This window comes from Quercus suber, unplaced genomic scaffold, assembly GCF_002906115.3.
Source record: "Quercus suber isolate HL8 unplaced genomic scaffold, Cork oak 2.0 scaffold_46, whole genome shotgun sequence".
NCBI lineage: Eukaryota > Viridiplantae > Streptophyta > Magnoliopsida > Fagales > Fagaceae > Quercus > Quercus suber.
In genome coordinates, this window is record NW_027069511.1 from 1475777 (window position 1) to 1489125 (window position 13349).

Below are 13349 nucleotides of genomic sequence, written 5' to 3' on the forward strand. Positions count from 1 at the left end.
AAGCTTTTAGCATATCAAATTCTACAAATAATAGAGACAATCAAAAACTCTTTGAAAAATCAATTGATACAAAAGTCAGATTAATAGTTAATTAATTAAAAGTTTAGGAAATTTTGTCTTTTATTTTCTTTCTACATTAACAGGTTTCTCTACTTTCTTATCCACCTATGCAGCCTTTTCTATCTCTTAAAAGCGTACATAGTATGTATAGGTTACAGTGTTTTTTTTTTTTTTTTTTTTCGTGTGGGTACTCTATTTTTTACTTATTTTATCAGTGTGGGAAGTCTATTGTTTGTGGCACCAGCTCGTTATTTATATATGCACAGCATATTCTTTCGATTAATTTTATCCTCAAACTATTTTATATCTATGAATTATGAATAGTTCCCAAGTTGTCCTGTAGTTACAAATTTACAATTTGTACGTACATTTATATATTTATATGGTCCTTGTTCACATAAGTTGCCTTTTCATGTGTTGAGAAGACAATAGTCATTAGAACCGGGTGAAGAGTTATCTTGGATTAATTAAAAAAGATTACTATTGTGCTATAAATCTATAATAATATATTAGTCAAATGATAAGAGTAATTTCTAGATTCTACAGTCTCTTTCATGTATTATGGTTTTCTTTCAAAAATGCATTATACAGAGAGTTCATGAATGTAGATCATTTTTATATGTGGATTCACTTAAAGCGTTTTTATTTTTATTTTTTATATACAGTGTCTTAATGATGGTTTAGTGCATACATATCAAGAGAAATGCAACTAAATGATCACAATTATATGGTATCATGTAGATGTGTATTAAGGACCGGTCCTACTTAGATGTGAAATATTTTCCAGTTACCTTAGTGATCACGGAAACGCTCAACACAGTCCATTCATTATTAGTAAACAATTGAATTGTTGAAAGAATGCAAACTTCCACATTCTGGTTGAAAAGGGTGTCATGAGTTCAAACTTTGAACTTAAAACCCTAAATAACGGCTTAAAGTTCAAACAACATGAGATGCTATTTGTTAGAAGCTATAGTGATTTCGTTCACACTATGACAACTACACCCTTTTTTTATTATTATTATTATATTTATTTTGATAAAGTCTAGTTACAAAATTAGTTGTAACCTAAAGCTACAACCTTACTCAATAAAATAAACATTACTACATATTTTGAAAATCTAAATATTGAATTGCATGTTCTTTACTCTTTTAATACACATATCAAATTTTGTGTTAATTGGATATTGTTTACTATATAATTTATAAGTCTATATCTTATACATAAATTTTAAATTATAATTAAAAACTTTCAATTTAAACAATTTTTTGATGATATAACTATTGATATTTAATTTTCTAGAAATTTTGTAAATACGGAAGATATAAGAAGAATATGTAATCCAATAGTGAGTTTATCAAAATTCACTTCTAATAAAAAAAATATTGAGTAAGTTTGTAATTTTATGTTACAACTAATTTTATAACTAAACTTTGTCTTATTTAAAGTAAGAACAGTAAACCTTTCAAAATAAAAATAAATTCACACTTGAGCTTGACCATTTTGCACCAAATATTCCACAGCATATATATATATATATTGACCGTCTCTCAATTACTTGACCATTTTGCACCATGCATTTATTTAACTATTAAATCAAAATTGGGTTTTAATTAGATAAATTAGTAAAAAAAAATTATTTTTTTATTGTAGAATTAGGAATTAGGATTTTTTTTTTTTTTTTTTTTTAAAGGGACTTGAATTTGAATATCGCCTACACCAAAAAAAATATATTAGTGTTTTAACATAATGATAAAAAACAATTATTATAGAACATACACTATAAGTTGAAATCTATTATATCTATCAATAAAAGAAATATTGGACCAAATTAACTATAATAATTTATTAATAATAAAATTCCAGGAGCAGCGTATACGTTCTTAAACTTTGACTTAATCAACTCTCAGAAAGAAGCTTAATTTTCTTCATTATTGTTTAGGTGAAAAGACATTAGAAGTCTAGGGTAGAAAATGGAAAGTTCGAGTCTAGCTAACTACTCCTACTAAGCACTGAGGGTGAACCGAAAGAGACTTCTATTCCTTTGTTTATTTTTTATTTTTATTTTTTTTAAATATCTTTTTGAGCTATTATTGTAGCAAAAAAGAAAAGGATCTTTTGTGATAACTATATATAATAAACACTCATCCAATGAAATATAGACTTTCTTCTCAGCTACCAATTTTGTAAGACTTGGGATTCCATTGCCCAAAAAAAAACAGGTAGGTCAATGGCCAAACCTGATTGGACAACATTGATAAAACCATGTGAACACACCAGAAAAATATATAGAGTTATTTGTTTAATTTCTGCGTCTCATTGGCCAATAGGCATTGCATTTAGCTATAGATGGGTCCTCCACACCCTCGTCTTTCTACACTTTTCTTAAACCTTGTTTAGTCAAATGTTGGTTCATGTAATTGTAAACGTGGAGATTAGTTTATATATAATACATTTCAATTATAAATTGTCTTTTGAGGAAAGGGGTTTTGGTACCTTTCTTTCCAAGTTCCACAGCTGCAACACACGCAATGGCTACAAAAATAAAAATTCAATCAAAAAAGAGAGATTGCAAAACATTATATAAACCATATAATATAATATAAGCTACTTTTGACTAATGGGACACTTTTGAGCTTGAGCAATGTGCATAAGCCAAATATGTTACTTAACTTCGAAGCAAATTGCAAATACCCTATGCTTGGTAGCTAGCTAGGTTATTTCCAGGAAATGGAGTTAGATGCTATGGGATTTATATATAAGTTTTCTTATATGGACGGCTAAGAGGATATATAAGCGCACGGCTGCACCGCAAAACGACATGGTCCACACTCCAGTGCAATTTGTTTTGTGATTTAACAAGACGAGAATGATACGAGGAACACGGAACCAAACAACATTTGACAGTGAGCCAATTTTGTTAATTTCTTTAGTTTTCCATGACTTAGTGAATTCAAATTTGACTAAGATCTTGAGGGAGATGTACTTGTCAATTTCATTTCCTTGTGGTTTCACACTTTAAACTAAGGTTAAATTTAACATAGGAAGTCAAAAGCCTTTTGATAATTTCAACAATGATATTGAAAACCCCTGATTGAAACCCCTAACCAGTTTTTAATTTTTCTTTTATATATATAAAAAACTTGATATTAATTAAAACCCTAAGCCTATGATCTCATGAAAAGACTCAAACTCAGCTGCGGAAAATGACATTTTCTTCTCCATCTAAAACTAAGCTGTTGCTTCTAGATTACTGAGGAAAATGGCACGCTTGTTTCACTTTCACATACCAAATTCTGGGAAACAACATACAATTATGTGTTCCATTGTCATGTAATTAAAAACGACAAAATTATATTTATTTCTCTTTTATTTTTTGTCAAAGGAGGACATTGCTTCTTCTATACACGTAAACCAAGCCAACCCTTAGGGAATTTTGTCTTTTCTATTGGGAGGAATTTTTACTTATACTTTAAGTGGAAAAAATGAGGATTTAAATTTTAGATATTTTTATTAAAAATATTGAAAAATATAATTGGAATTTGACTATTGGGGGAAATATTGATACCAAATTTATAATAGAAGATTGCCAATCAAACTTTGCCAATAAACTCGTTACCACCTTAAACAATACATATTTCTATCAAACATTAAATTACTATAAAAAAAAAAAAAATCAGATTATCATGTTATACAAATGCTATTTCCACAACTAATTAAAAAAAAGAATTGAACGAAAAAAAAATTAAAGCAAACTCTCCAATTCCACAAAGAGCATTAGCATTAAGCTATGTGAAATAACTTTTTAAGAAATATATGACTAAACCTACCCAAAACTACTATGAAATAACTTTTCAAGAAATATATGACTAAACCTATCCAAAACTACCATGTCTCTGGATGACCACTTTAGCATTCACAAATAACAAATAAACAATACCTGAAATATAGTTCATCAACAAATTCTCTCTCTCTCTCTCTCTCTCTCTCTCTCTCTCTCTCTCTCTCTCTCTCTCTCTCTCTCTTTCCTCTCTCTCTCTCTCTCTCTCTCTCTCTCTCTCTCTCTCTCTCTCTCTCTCTCTCTCTCTCTCTCTCTCTCTCTCTCTCTCTCTCTCTCAAATGAAGATTGGCTGGGGACACAATAGAACCCCATCAACAATCTTCCGTTAGTCATGAGCATTCTCTAACACAACCAGAAGCCAACAACACCATTTTGTTCTCTAGAGAATCCTCATTTATGTAATCTTCTATTTGATGCCTTTCACAATTCATAGTGATTTTGCAGCATGCAAGCAATGCTAGCTGAATCTATAGGCCATTTAAACCACCGCCTAAGGCCCCCACTTGTAAGAGGGCCCCCAATAATACTAATATATTATATAATGTTGTGAAAAAAAAAAAAAGTAAGGCCCACCCAAAAGATTTAAGATCTGCCAAATTATTTAAGCCTTTAATTGAAAATTGAGAAAAAAAAAAGGTTATTTCTAACCGTTTCTCACAAAGTAAAGGCTAAAAGGAAATGAAGTCCAATCAAATCAACAAATCTTTAGCTTTCTCAAAAAGAAAAAAAAAAAAAATCACCACATCCAAGTATCCTCTAGATCAAACACTTTTACCACATTTCATTAAGAAAACTCATGTTTATTACTTGAAATGTAGAGAGGGAGAGAAAGAGACACTGATTTTCTTAATATACAAGTAACAAAATGCAAAAGAAAAGATAATAAAAGGCAGAAAAAAGAAGGAATAGACAAGTAATCTTCTATTTGATGCCTTTCACAATTCATAGTGATTTTGCAGTATGCAAGCAATGCTAGCTGAATCTATAGGCCATTTAAACCACTGCCTAAGGCCCCACTTGTAAGAGGGCCCCCCCAATAATACTAATATATTATATAATGTTGTGAAAAAAAAAAAAAAAAAAAAAAGTAAGGCCCGCCCAAAAGATTTAAGACCTGCCAAATTATTTAAGCTTTTAATTGAAAATTGAGAAAAAAAACAAGTTATTTCTAACCGTTTCTCACAAAGTAAAGGCTAAAAGGACATGAAGTCCAATCAAATCAACAAATCTTTAGCTTTCTCAGAAAGAAAGAAAAAAAAAAAAATCACCACATCCAAGTATCCTCTAGATCAAACATTTTTACCACATTTCATTAAGAAAACTCATGTTTATTACTTGAAATGTAGAGAGGGAGAGAAAGAGACACTGATTTTCTCAATATACAAGTAACAAAATGCAAAAGAAAAGATAATAAAAGGCAGAAAAAAGAAGGAATAGACAAGTAACAAAAGGCAGAAAAAAGAAAGAAGAAGAAAAACACTCACTCTCTCCATCTTGATTCTAAGAATTAAATAAAATTAAATAAAATTAAATTAAAAAAAAAAAAAACTCTTTTTAGTTAGCTTACTCATCAATTGGTGTTGATAATAGACTTGGTGTGTTCACAGATCTTCATTTCAGGTTCGTTTTTTGTTTTTTCTTCAGTTTTCCCTTTGCCTCTTTGGTCTTCTTCATGGTTTATTGTTTGGTTTTTATTCTCCTTTTTTGCTTAACTTTTGTTGTACTATTAAGTTTTTACTCTTTTTTGTTTTTACTCTTGAATTTTGATTTCTTTAAAATTCTCTAGAAGACTATGGAATGGGCCCACTTAAAGCATTGATCCTAGTCCTACACATTTTATTTATTTATTTTTTATTTTTAAAGAAATCAGATTTAATGGTATGGATGGATAGTGGGCTGGTCTTAGTAGATCAAGTTTAGTATTTTCTGAAAGACTATGAATTTATAATTAAATAATAAAATACCCCATTTAAAACTTTCGTCTAGGGCCCCCGAAATTGTTAAGCCGGTCTTGCATGCAAGGTATGCCAAAATTACATGTTTTTTACTATTATTTATTTATTTATTTATTTTTGATGTGATTTACATTTGAATCAATAAGTATAGGAACACAACTTTGGCCATAATTTGTTGAAATGTTTACTGTGAGTAGTGAACAATTATTTTTTGACATTGACATCACTTTTTTTCTTTTCTTTTTTTAACTCACAATATACCACTTCAACCAATTATAATAAAAGTTACGTCTAAACTTTTTTTTTTTTTGGGGTAAAACTTATCTATATTACTATTTATAGAGCTTTCCCTATTTGAAATCATCATTTTTTTTTTTTTTTTGCTTAAAAATGCCCTTACACTTCTATATTTAAGTAAAAACAAAACTAAAGGACAATCCAGTAAAAATACAATTCTAACTTCCACTAGAACATTGCTTAAGAAATAGGGTTACTCTTTTGTTGATTTTCAATTTGTTTTATCCATTTATAAATTAGATTCTCAAAATGAAAATTATATATAAAAAATAAAGACACAATTTTTTTTTTTTTGGCTATAAAATAGGACCACTAAAGCCAACGTTTTCACTTCTTCTTCTTCTTTTTTTTTTCCTTTTTTTTTTTCTCATTTTTTCCCTTTATCAAGACAACGTTTCTCTCTTCTTCTCTTTCTTTCTTTTTTTTTTTTTTTTTTTTTCTTCGGTTTCCTTTCTTCTGAATTCTAATCCCACATTTTTTTTTGGTTTTTGTTTTTATTTTTTCAAATCTCTTCTTCTTTATTTTTGAATTATTAAAAAAATGTAATTTTTAATGCGCTCCCTTTTTTGTCTTTTTAATAATTTATTTATATATTTATCTTGGTGTTTGAATTATTTTCTCTTCACATCTATTTGTACTGATTCCCCCCCCCCCCAATTTTAATCCCCCATTTTAATGAATGTCTTTTCTATGTTCAAAATAAAAATCACTATGCGTGTGATTTAATAGGATAGAAAAAAGAACGTCTCAAATTGAGATAAATGAAAAACTGACACTAAACTAAAAAAAGTTTCATCGCACGCATGAATCGCATGTGGCGAGACTAGTTATTATTATTATTATTTTTTTATAAGTAGTTATTATTATTAAAACGCTGTAGATTCTTAAAAGGAGATTTTGCTATTTCTTTTCCTGCCAATATTGATAATACAAATAGTAGGTGAAGGTATGAGATTACGTAAGCTCGACCAGGCCAACCAAACCTACCAAACCAATTCTAGCTAACTTACGAAAACGTGCTAATACCTATATAGCAAAGTTTGGTTTAAAAGTTGCAACCTAATTTGATGTGTGACTTTTCGATCTACCTTTAGAACATTATTTTCAAATATAAAAAAGGACCCATAAGGAATTTGTAAAATTAAAAAAAAAAAAAAAAAAAAAAAAAAAAAGGAAGTCTCGTAATATAATAATAATAATAATAATAATAAAGAGAGAGAGAGAGGAGGAAGTTAGTTTTTTTTTTTTTTTGTTATTCACATAGAAAATAAATACCTATATATTTCCCAAAGAATCAAGCCTAAAAACGTGCGTTCAGTCTCATGGTATCACAGTATCAATAATTAGTGACCACCACGTCGTTAAACTCAACATAGGAAACCTATCATACTTATCAGATCTTCATTAATCGCCAACATTTGCGCTTCCTATTGAAAAGCAAATTTTGTATGGGTGGGAAAAATAAATTCCAAAAATAAATTCCAACTTGTTCATTTGAATAATGATAGTCTACCATCCACGATATTTTATTTTTTATTTAACAAGAAGTTATATTAGTATTTGATTATTAATGTGAGAGCGAAATGTGGGTGGAAAAAAAAACAGTTTTGTGATGAAAAAAATGGTACATTTGTGGAAAAAAATGCAGTTTTATTTTTACATTTTTTTTTTTTTTTCATAAAAGAAGAAGTTATATTAGTACTTGACAACTAACATGAGAGAGAAATGTAGAAGTAGGAGAAAACTTTTTTTTTTTAATTTTAAATTTAGTTAAAAATTAGAAAATTTTAAATTGCTAATTTTACATGTCTTTAAGTGAATGAATTTAAGAGTTAATGGGCATTTAAATTGAAATTTTCAAATAAGAAAAATCCCTTAAATAGTCGTAAAAATATATAACTTCAAGCTGCGTTGTGAAAGCAATTGAAACGGTTCTCATTATAATACTTGCTGATAATGAGTAATCAAAAGTTCGAAAGGGAGGGTTGATTTGAGGTTCAGGGCAAAGTGGCTTGACTTTTTATAGTGGCAGACATACTATAACTGATATGCTCATATGTAGATGTAGTGGCGGGTTCAGAAAAAATTTACAAGGGCTAAGCAGTAGCAGTTAGGAATTTTTTAAGATGATGGTTATTAAGAAACTTATTTTACAAAATTTAATAAAAAATAACTTCATATATTAAAAAAAAAAAAAAAAAAAAAAACTATATATAACATAACATAAACTTAATACCCCGAAAAACAAACAACACCTATATATTATAATTAAATTAAAGTAATTAACTAATAATGTATCCTTTCATGTTCAGCCACAACTATTGAGGTGTTGTACAACACCAAGTCAGTAACTCACTATTCACAACAGTAAACTAACTTGCTATCGACAGAAACTTACAGCATTGAGCAACAGAGCAATAGAGGAAGAGAAAAGGGCGAGATGGTCAGATACCAGAGGTTGCAGGCTTGGTCTGAAGCAAAGCCTGGAGAGACGGGCTCACAGGGCACAGCAGAGCAACCAACAGTTGGGGGTCATGCACACAGTAATTATAACACACGAAACAGATTTTTTTTTTTTTTTTGGTTATTTTAGGGTTTTTAATCTATATATATATATATATATGTGAGAGAGAGAGAGAGAGAGAGAGATTTGGATTTTGTTAAAGGAGAATTTGAGTTTGTTAGTATTTGGACTTTGAAGAGCCACAGGCTGAGGAATGGGCTAGATTTTGATTTTGATTTCTTTTAGCTTCTTTATTTTTAACTAAATTTAATTTTTTGGTTCTTATTTTTATTGAGTGGCGGCTCTAGGATATATTTTTAAGGGGGTCAATAAAAAGTATTTTGGGTAAAAAATTAAAAAAAAAAGTGAATCTTGCGGTCTACATGATTTCTTTATTACAAATTTTTTTCATAACATGTACTAGCAAGAGAATAAAAGATGAGAAGTGCTACATCTAAAACATTGTACAACACTTTTCCAACAAATTTTAGGTTATAAGTTGTTATTAGTTCTAATTTAAACTCACTACTGTAATTACTTTTTTTCTCTCATTAGTAACAACTAGTAATAATTTACCAATTAGGCTTTATTATGAGCGTATTTTGATCATAGCGTTCCTCATATAAGATAAACTATAAATTCATTGTATATTGTTTATTAATATGATGAAAATAATAATTATTGTTGCTAAGATTAAATCTTAGAAATCATCTATTGTTTTTAAATACAATTAACATATGACTTATTGTTGTTAAGTGAACTCCAAGTGAGATCTAAATACAATAAACTTTTATATATTAGTTCATTTCAAATTTGTTAAGATGTAAATGATGTTTTTTAGATTTAAGATGAAAAAATTTAGGGTAAAATATCATTTTCGTCCCTAAACTATCACAAAAGTTCGTTTTTCGTCCCTAAACTTTCAAAAGTTCGTTTTTCGTCCCTGAACTATCACAAAAGTTCGTTTTTCGTCCCTAAACTTTCAAAAGTTCTATTTTCGTCCCTAAACTTTTCCAAACGTATTGATTTTCGTCCCTCCGTCTGACGGAGTGCTGACGTGGCTTTGACAGTGTGTTGATGTGAGAGGGACGAAAATCAATACATTTGGAAAAGTTTAGGGATGAAAATAGAACTTTTGAAAGTTTAGGGACGAAAAACGAACTTTTGTGATAGTTTAGGGACGAAAATGATATTTTTCCCAAAAATTTATACTTTTGTTGTTAAGCTTACTATTTTTTCCCCCAATATTTTAGATCATATTGATTTTTTTTTTTTTTAAATTAAAAAGACCAAGATATTTTTAAGATGATCATATTCAAATTCATTTAAGCTAAGCTTAAAAAAAATTTAGGTCTAGAGGGTTCAAAATTTATTTTAGGAGGATAAAATTAAAAAATTTATATACAATTTTTTTTTTTTTTGGCCCAGCTCAGGGGGTTCATTTGAACCCCTTGGGCTGCACCTAGAGCCGCCCATGTTTTTATTGGTTTAATTCCAAAATTTGAGTGGCCGATTCTAATTTTGAGAGAGAGAAAATTCTAAAAGTTGAGAGGGGCCTGTGAATAGATTTTAAGTTAATTTATAATTTCTTTTTGCTAATTCTAAGAGTATCCGCACTAGATATGCTAAATGTGTCAAATGCCAAATATTTGGCACATCTGGCACACCAAACACCAAAGACCTCCTTTTATCAGATGTTCTAAATCTTATAAAATTTGCAACATGCTAAAGTATCCTTACAAATTTGTCACGGTATGGACATATGTGACATATGCTTTTATTATTTTTTTATTCCTTTTTCTCTCTCATCTCTCCGTCAGTCCCATCCTCAAACCCCAATCCTCTCCTCTCTCTTACCCCAATCCTCACTACTCTTCCACACCGACACCCACGCTTGCGTCGACACCGACGCTGACAATCACTTCCACACCAATCTCTCTCTAGCAATGGTTTTTTTTTTCTTTTTTTTCTTTTCTTTTTGGCTGTGGTTTGATGGGTGGGTTGGGCAATGGTTGGGTTTAGACGGTGATGTGTGGGTTCAGATTGTGTTGGCTGGTTTCGGTTCCGACGAAGGTGGGTGGGTTTGGATGGGCTAGGCTATGGGTTCAAATGGATGGGTCAGCAGTGGATGGGTATGGGTTTGTTGTGTTGGTCGTTGAAGCTTTTGTGGCTGGGAGTAATGTCGGTGTCTATGATGGCGATGACAAAGTCGGAGTCTGGGTTGACAGCGATGACAATGATGATGATGAAGATGGTGGGTTTGGAGTTTGGGTTAACTTGGATTATGAAGGTTTTGAGTTTGGAAGTGTTGGTTAAATCTGGTTTTGTATCTCATACAAAACACACAGCGGAAGCAACAAACATGGATCTATTTTATTCATGATTGATAACATGCACTATATAAATTTCAGATAACAAAATAGCGTACCTTGGTGCGGTGAAACTCAAAACAAAATATTATAAGTACTTGGAAACACTTTTAATATTCACTCCAATTCCACTTAACGCCCAAGAAGTGTAGTCTCTCAATCAGTTTCCAAATAAGAATAATTGAATGGCTTCACTCGCACATACACACCACTTCACAATGGTGTCTCACTTTTTTCTCTAATGAAATTTTTTTTTATGTTTCTCCCTTTTATAACTAACTGATTATCTAATTGGGCTGGCTTATTGGGCCTTTCCAATTGGGCTTTAGTGTGTGGTTTGGAGTGGGACCAAAAGGAACCAATAAGACACTAGCTCCAATGGGCTCTGGGCTTTTCTGTCAACTCTTGATAAGTCCAAAGTTACCATGAATTATATTTAATACCATTATATAAATATAATTGCACTCTAGGCCTTATTAATAAATTATATTCCAAGACTTTATTATACATGCAACATCTTCATAAAATATTTGTAGTAATTCAAAGTCATGAATATAGACTACCACTTTGAAGATTACTACATCTTAATCCTTGAATACCCGGTTTAATCCTTTTAAGTTATTCATTATATATTTATGAAATCCAATTTCATAAATATATACTTTAGTAATTTCTTACCAAAGTAGTTAGGCCTAACTCTTTAAATAACTAAACCTATTAAACTTATCTTAAGAGAATATTTTATATTTCCGTTAAAAGACAATGAATTTCATCTTGAAAATATATGTTCCATCAAGACTAAATGTGGCTGTCTAACATATTGAGGTTTTGAACGTTACTTTAGATCTCACTCCTGATATATCAAATCAACTTACACTTTAAGATCAGGTCTATTATTTTCTCAGGATTAAGAGTTCATGCAAATATAAGTCGTGAGATTTATTATTCAATTGACAGTTATTAGAAAAATAATAAATCTCGCAGCGGTCCAGTTCAATATGTCTTAACTCTTAAAACATATCAACATATCAACTAGAAGTCTCCACTTCCATGATCAAGACAAATCATTTTAATTGATATGTTATAATCTTCACAAAAGAAATATCCAATTTCATTACTGACTACGAACTAAAATTCTGAGTTTACAAAAAATTTGTGACTTATATCTTCTATGACTAAATCACATAAATCACATACTATGCATCTCATGTACTAAATGATAATGTCTGAATATTCATGTTACCATTATTTTAGGTAATAATAAAACAACTTTATTAATTACAATATTAAGTCATATATCATGTCATACATAATATCATACAATAGGATTTAAGGGCACTAATCCCAACAGAAAGTGGGTGTGGGTGAGAGTGTAGAGGCGGTGGGTTTGTCATGGTTTGTGGTTGAGGTGGTGGTGGTGGTGGTGGTGGTGGGGCTTCTGATTTGAGGTTGGTGGGCTATGGGTTTGTTTTGAATTGTGTTTTGGGTTGTGGATGAAAATGGTGGTTGTGTGGTGGTGGCTGTTGGTTGTTGGCAGCAGTGTGGTGGCTGTTGATTGTGTTTGATGAGTTGTAAATATTATTTTAATGTGTAGTAAATATTATTTTAATGTATAAAATTGAATGATAAAACATATGATAAATGTGATATTATAAAATGATGTGGTAAAATAATAAAGTAGGCATTTAGTGTAGCAAAATAGCATAAATTATACCATATCTGCTGTAAATGCTCTAAGTACGTCTAATGAAAATTTCACAAGCCGGCAGTGCACCACTGCTCAAATGCCCAACTAAAAATAAAATACTTTCACTACATTCGTATATTTATATGAAAGAACAAGCAATAGATTTTTTTTTTTTTTTTTTTAAAAAAAAAAAAAAAAAAAAAAAAAAAACAAAGTACAGTCCATGTAGCCACCTCGAGTACACGAGGCAAAACCTTGAACGTACCGAAAACGACAAAGCTTAGTAGTACAACTCCAAGCTTTAGCTTAATAGCTTCAAGCTTGGCTCCAAATCATTGATGTTACACTCTGACGTGGCGACATAGCCTAGGGTAAAGATCAACGACAACGTTCCAATTCAGGTTCTTGTTTTTTTTGGTACTTTCCCAAACTGGAGGGTCCCACTGTAAGGCGCAAATTACGAGACCAACAGGAAAGCTATATCGATGACATGGCCTTGACATTTTACTAACTACCAAGCCCTCTCTGACTCGGAGCTGACTAGGACCCGCATATATTATTTCGAGGTTCTCGCGTCTCGATTGGGAAAATTCAAAAAGTGTGTCCCTTTGAGGAAAGTACACCTGCACGATAAAG